Source organism: Ictidomys tridecemlineatus, chromosome 8 (assembly GCF_052094955.1).
Source record: "Ictidomys tridecemlineatus isolate mIctTri1 chromosome 8, mIctTri1.hap1, whole genome shotgun sequence".
NCBI lineage: Eukaryota > Metazoa > Chordata > Mammalia > Rodentia > Sciuridae > Ictidomys > Ictidomys tridecemlineatus.
In genome coordinates, this window is record NC_135484.1 from 126,819,213 (window position 1) to 126,825,683 (window position 6,471).

Genomic DNA, 6,471 nt, shown 5'->3' on the forward strand with positions numbered 1-6,471 from the left:
AGCCAGTGTCCTTTAAGGTAATATTTATCCAGAAATTGTGGCCTAGGCTCATTCTTATGGCTTTCTTAATTTGGCTAGGTTCTTAAAACCAGAGAAGAGCACTTCAGGGATATGGTATTTTTAAAAAACATTTATTCTTTAGTTGTAGGTGGATACAATACCTTTAAATTTTTATGTGGGCTGAGGATCAAAACTAGTTCCTCAATCATGCTGGGCGAGCGCTTTTCCTCTGAGCCACAACCCCAGCCTGGGATATGGTATTTTATTGTCCTCTTTTTCTCCAAAGATGACATGAAGATAAAGATAATATTAGGATTTTTGTAACTATCTTCCGGCCTGGAAGTGCCTCAGAGTCAGAGGACACTTTTTCAAAAGCAGATACAAAGTCAGAAAAAATCAAATTTGGCTTTCAGCAAATGATGATTTATATAAATTTAATCTTCAAAATTCAATCATCTTCTTCAACTGTATCTGTAGCATCCCCAGTAATGTACAAGTTTACTAAAGTTACTTGGCATTATCTAATTTTCTAATTTTTGTCAATCTAATGAATATGAAGTAGTGACTCATTATTGCTTTGTTCAGATTACCAGACATTTTGAATGTATCCAGAAGATTTTTTTTCAGTTATTTGGATTCCCTGTTTTTTCTTGTTCTTTTGCAGGAGTATTATCTAGAATGTCTTTCATAAAAAAGAAAATCTTAATTTTGTCATAATAAGATCCATAATTTCTCAGGTTATGAGTGATACTTCAAAATTTGTTTAAAAGATTATCCCTAACAATAGATTTAAAATATATACTTTTATGGTCTTATTTTAACTTTATAGTTTTAAATTTCAAGATCTTTTTTTCTTCATCCATCTAGAGTTTATTTTAAGTGAATGAAGATTAATTCGTAACCCTCAAGAATCTAATTTTATTTTTCTGTATTTAGTGATCTGGTTGCTCCTAGCTACTCCTAAACATTGACCATTCATTGTAATATCCTTCTTATTAAACAATGATTTCTACACTTTTCTAAAATCTATTTTTCTTGAACATGACTTTATATTAATAGCTTTTAAAATGTTAATATCATAATCAAAAATTTTATCATTTTAAATTTTTTTCAAAATTAGTGTTGAAAATTATGAAAACTATTGCTTTTATAAAATTTTTAAAAGCTTATTTCATGGAATTTATAAATTATTTGGAAGAGAATTTCACACATTTAAATTTCTTTCTGACCAAAATTGTGGCATTACTCTTAATTTATTCAAATCTTCCTTTATGCCTTTAAAATACTTAATATTTCACAACAGAGGTCTATGTATCTTTGTTAAATTTATTCTGAATAGTATATAACTTTTGTTGCTACTATAAATTTTATCTTATTTATTATATCACTATCTAACAACTTTGGTGAACACCTTTTACTTGAATAGTTTATTGCCAATTCTATTTTGTTTTCTACATAAAGCCTCATGGCATGTACAAAGGAATTTTATATATTTCTTTTTAATTCATACATTGTATATTTCTGTGTTCTTTCTTATAGAACAGAGTAATACTTGCGAAGTACATGAAGTGGTAACGATGGTGGTGGACATTCTTACCCTCTCACTCTCACTGGTCCAAAGGCATGTCTCTGTGGTTTCTCATTACATATGGTTGCTCAGTTTCTTTGGTATAAAACACTTAATATCATAGTTAAATTTCCTTTTATTTCTATTCTACTAAAATTTTTGTCATATTAAACGTGTGTTGATTTTTATCAATTCTTTTTTATGACAATTAAATCAATTATGACTTCTTCCTTGCAGTCTACTAGTATGTTGATAGATTTTTTTAAAATGTTGATCATAGCTGCTCCTCCTCTGGACTTTCAAAAAATGAGCTTTTCCCTTTCTCCAGGGCAATAAATGAGAGACCAATGACTGACTGACTGACTGAGAGGGTGATAAAGGCTAGTTTCTGTACCTCAAGGTGAAACCAATTCTGAGATGCAGTATGCTCCAGGACTCCCATAGGGTGAGACCAAAGTTAGTCTCCATTCTTGCTCAACATCATTTCTTCTTCACTGTCCTCCCTTCCTCGTTCCACTTCTGCCAAGAATGCTGCCCAAATACAACATTTTTCCAAAAATTTCCCTTAAGATCCTCTTAATGCAAACTAACCGAAAGTAGTAGTGATCTTTTATCTAAGGCTAAGAATAAATTTCAGAAACCTCAACTTTATTCTTACCCTAGGTTGAGAATTAGCAGTACAAAATCTCCCCTAAGCCTCTCAACTTATGTTGATCCTCCTTTACAGGTTTATAATCCCCATTTTGTCCTTCTTGGCATGTGGTATCACCATATTCTAATGATATTAAAATAACACTCCTCCTTGGGCAAAGCCTAATCTTATTACTGGTGGGCAATAGACGATCCAAAACAAGAGAAGTCACAGAATTTTGAACAGTTATGAGATGACAAAATACAAAGGCAGAGAGCAACTTGTCTAGGAAAAGAACTTATGAAACACTGTGTAATTGTATACAAATTAAATAGCCAGATACAAAAAAAATAGTTTACAAATTTAGGGATCTCTGCATAGATTTGTTTACATACATTTGAAAAGTATGGATATGAGAGAAAATTTGATTTTTCATGTAATTGATTTTTAGTGAACTAGAACATTTTCCTATTATAATTCATCATATAAATTACCTCTGATACTACATCAGTAATATCAAATATCCTTTTATAAATTGATATGTTTAGAAAAAACTAAGTAAATGTATGATAAATTATTATGAATGGCAAATAAATGTAACTAAGACTGATTCCTTTACAGAAGTTTTTTATTATTTTATATAGGTACACATTAATTATTCAGAATAGTGGATTTCACTCTGATAGATTTATAGATACATATAATTTGGTCAAATGAATTTATTCTTAAAAAATAATTTCAGCTCAATAGTATTTCTTTTCCTCATAAAAGTAGTATGGTAGACAGACTTTAAGTTGTTCCCCAATGATCCCCACCTCCTAGCATTCATCACTTTTTATAATGTATAAACTTTGAGTATAGACTGGATTTGTAATTTAACTTCTTTTGTGGGGTGTGTTGCACCATTCCTGGAGGTACTGCAATATCACGTCTATGCATGGAGTGCACAAAGCAAGTGCCTACTGCTCTAAAACTCCAATTACTATCATATCATATTTTAAATTGATAAGAATACATGCTACACTTGATCTTAGCCAAAAGCCCAAGAAGATATTATTATTATTTAACTTCTAGCAAATAGAATATGACAGAAGTAGTGAAATGTCATTTCAAAGGTTAGTTACAAAGACTATGGTTTCAATCTTGGGCACATTTTCCTGCTCAATCATTCTGAAGGAACTCAGTTGTTATGTCGTGGGCCTTCCTCTGGAGTGGTACAAATGACAAGGAACTGAGTCTCTGATCAACAGAGAGTCTGAGGCCCAGTGACACTAATGTATTCCACCACTGAGTTTTGACATGATGGAGACAAAGCCAAAACCTTTGAGGCTTGTGAGAAAACTCTGAGTCAGAAGCTTACAGCTAAGTTGCACTCAGATTTCTGATCCCTAGATATTTTGAGATAATAAACATTTATTATTTTAAACTGTAAAACTTGGGGAGAATTTGTTACACAGCAATTAAATACAAGGTCTTTAAAATATTTAATCTGAAAATCTATAATTAAGGGAAGTCATAGTAATGAACAAAAAAGAGGTAATATATATTATATGTTCTACAATATATGTTGTGCTCATAGTACAAACTGAGTGTTTAGAGAATAGTTTACAATAAAGGTGTGTGTCCAGTAAGAACTTTTTTTCCAAGCTGCTTTGCTACACTTAAATTTTCATACCACTATGTAAGGCTAACTGGTGCTCCACCTCTTTGTCAACACTTGAATTTTGTCAGAATTTATGATTCCAGATCTTCTAGAGATGAGTAATGTGGATTTCTTTAGACTTTATTTTCATTATTCTTTGTTGATTATATATGCTGCAAATACTTTCTCCCACCATTTGGCTTATTTCTTCACTTTCTTAGTGACAACTCTTGGTGAAGAAAAATTCATAAATGGAAAGTGGCTACCAGTATTTTCTGTGGCCTCAGTAAGAAATATTTTCCTAAAAGAATATGATGAGGATATTTTCCTGTGTCACTTTTAAAAGACCTTTATAATGCTTTCACACATTGAGCCATACAATATTCCACAATTTATTTTTATATGAGATGTGAGACCAGAATCATATACCCTTTTATCAATTTATACATATTATTTTATTGATGTAAATATATACAATAGTGAGATTTGTTGTTATATATTCAAATGTGCACACAGTAGAACAAAATAACCGTGTCAATTCCATTTCCCAGTGCTCTCTTTTCCCTTCGCACCCCTTGCTCCTCTTCTTTTACTCTAATTGTGCCATTTCTATTTTTATGAGCTCTTCCCTTGACCCTTGTTTTTTTTTTTTCCTTTTTTCTTTTTTCTCTCGGGCTTTCACTTATGAGAGAAAGGAAGCATATGATCCATGACTTTCTGGGTATGGATTACTTTGCTTAATACAATGCTCTCAAATTCCATTCATTTTCCTGAAAATAACATAATTTTATTGTTCTTTAGGACTGAATAAAACACACAAGCATGCCTAGCTATTGAGAATTGTGTTCAGATGCTGACTTTAATTCTTTAGAATAAATACTGAGGAGAGGTATAACTGGATACCGTGTTTCCCTTCCAAGGAGTCACCATACGGATTTCCAAAGTGATTTACAACTCCACTAACAATGTGTAAGTGTATTTTTTCTCCACATCCTTTCCAGCATTTATTATCATTTGTATTCTTGATGGTTGCCATTCTATTGGGATGAGATAAAATCACAGTGTAGTTTTGATTTACACTTCTGTGATTGCTAAAGATGTTGAACATTGTTCATATATTTGTTGACCATTTGTATTTCCTCTTTTAAGAAGTGTCGGTGTAGTTCCTTTGTCCATTTATTGATTAGGTTATTTGGAGGTTCGTGTGGTGTTTTGTTTATATGAAGGATATTAATTTGCATTGGAATAGTACTTAGTAAAGATTTTTTTCTTTTTTGCTATTTAGAAACTTGTTAATTTGATGTCCTCCCATTGATTAACTCTTGACATAATTTCCTTAACTGTAGGCCTGTGCCTATTGAGTGTTGACCCTGTCCAAAGTTGCATAGTTTCTAAGTCTTTGATCCATCTTGAGTTAACTTTTATACAGGGTGAGAGATAGGACTCATTCTTCTACTATGGATAACCAATTTCTCTAGCACCACTTGTTAGAAAGCCTGCCTTTTCTCCAGTGTATATATTTGGTGGCTTTGTGGGCCAGATTACTGTATTTGTGTGGGTGTGTCTCTGTGTCTTCTGTTCTATTCCATTGATCCAAGTTTTTTTTTTCATTCCATGCAGTTGTTGTTTCTATTACTCTGTAGTATAATTTGAAATCAGCTGTTGTGATGCCTCCAGCATTGCTTTTTTTTTGCTTAGAATCACCTTGGTCTTTTATTCTTGAGCATGAATTTTAGGGCTGTTTTTGCTAGTTCTATGAACAATGTCATTGGTACCTTGATGGAGATTGCATTAAATCTGTAGATGATTTTCGAAATTTGGGTCATTTTAGCATTATTAGTTGTACCTATCCATAAACATGAAAAGTCTTTCCATTTGTTTCTTCAGTATTCTATATTTTTTATTGGTTGTTCACAACATTACAAATCTCTTGACATATCATATTTCATACATTAGAATCAAGTGTGTTATGAACTCCCATTTTTACCCCAAATACAGATTGCAGTATCCCATAGGTCACACATCCACATTTTTATATACTGCCATATTAGTGACTATTGTATTCTGCTACCTTTTCTATCCTCTACTATCCCCCCTCCCCTCCCCTCCCATCTCCTCTCTCTACCCCATCTACTGTAATTCATTTCCCTCCTTGTTTATTATCCCATTCCCCTCAAGGGAGAAAAAAGGGAAATTGCATGAAAATGGAGGGAGACCCTCATTGTTATACAAAACTACATATAAGATGTTGTGAGGGGAATGTGTTCTATAATTTTTATTGGAGAGGTCTTTTGCCTCTTTAGTTTAATTTATTTCTACTTCTTTCTGAGGCAATGGTTGTTACTGGGTGGCATCAGTACCAGCCTGAGGAAGAAAAGGCTAGGTTACCATTATTGGCTTCAGATCAATATTAGCATCAGATCAATATTCTCATCAGATCTGCCATTTTTAGATTGGGAGCCATTTTTATGTAGAAACTACTAAGTTTTGATTTAAGAGTCATTTGTTCAGGGATCCCAGGCTGTGGTGTCCTCAGCCTTCAGGTTATTTCTTTCTGTTTGTTTTTCTGAATGTGCCTGCTAAAAGGTTAATCCCACCCAGCTCATGACACAACCCCTAGGCATGCTTGTG

General features: G+C 32.7%; 1 pseudogene; it reads right to left on the reverse strand.

Moving 5' to 3' along the window:
• Window positions 1–3,090: 3,090 nt before the first annotated feature.
• Window positions 3,091–3,252, reverse strand: LOC120889372 (U2 spliceosomal RNA; annotated as a pseudogene).
• Window positions 3,253–6,471: the final 3,219 nt, after the last annotated feature.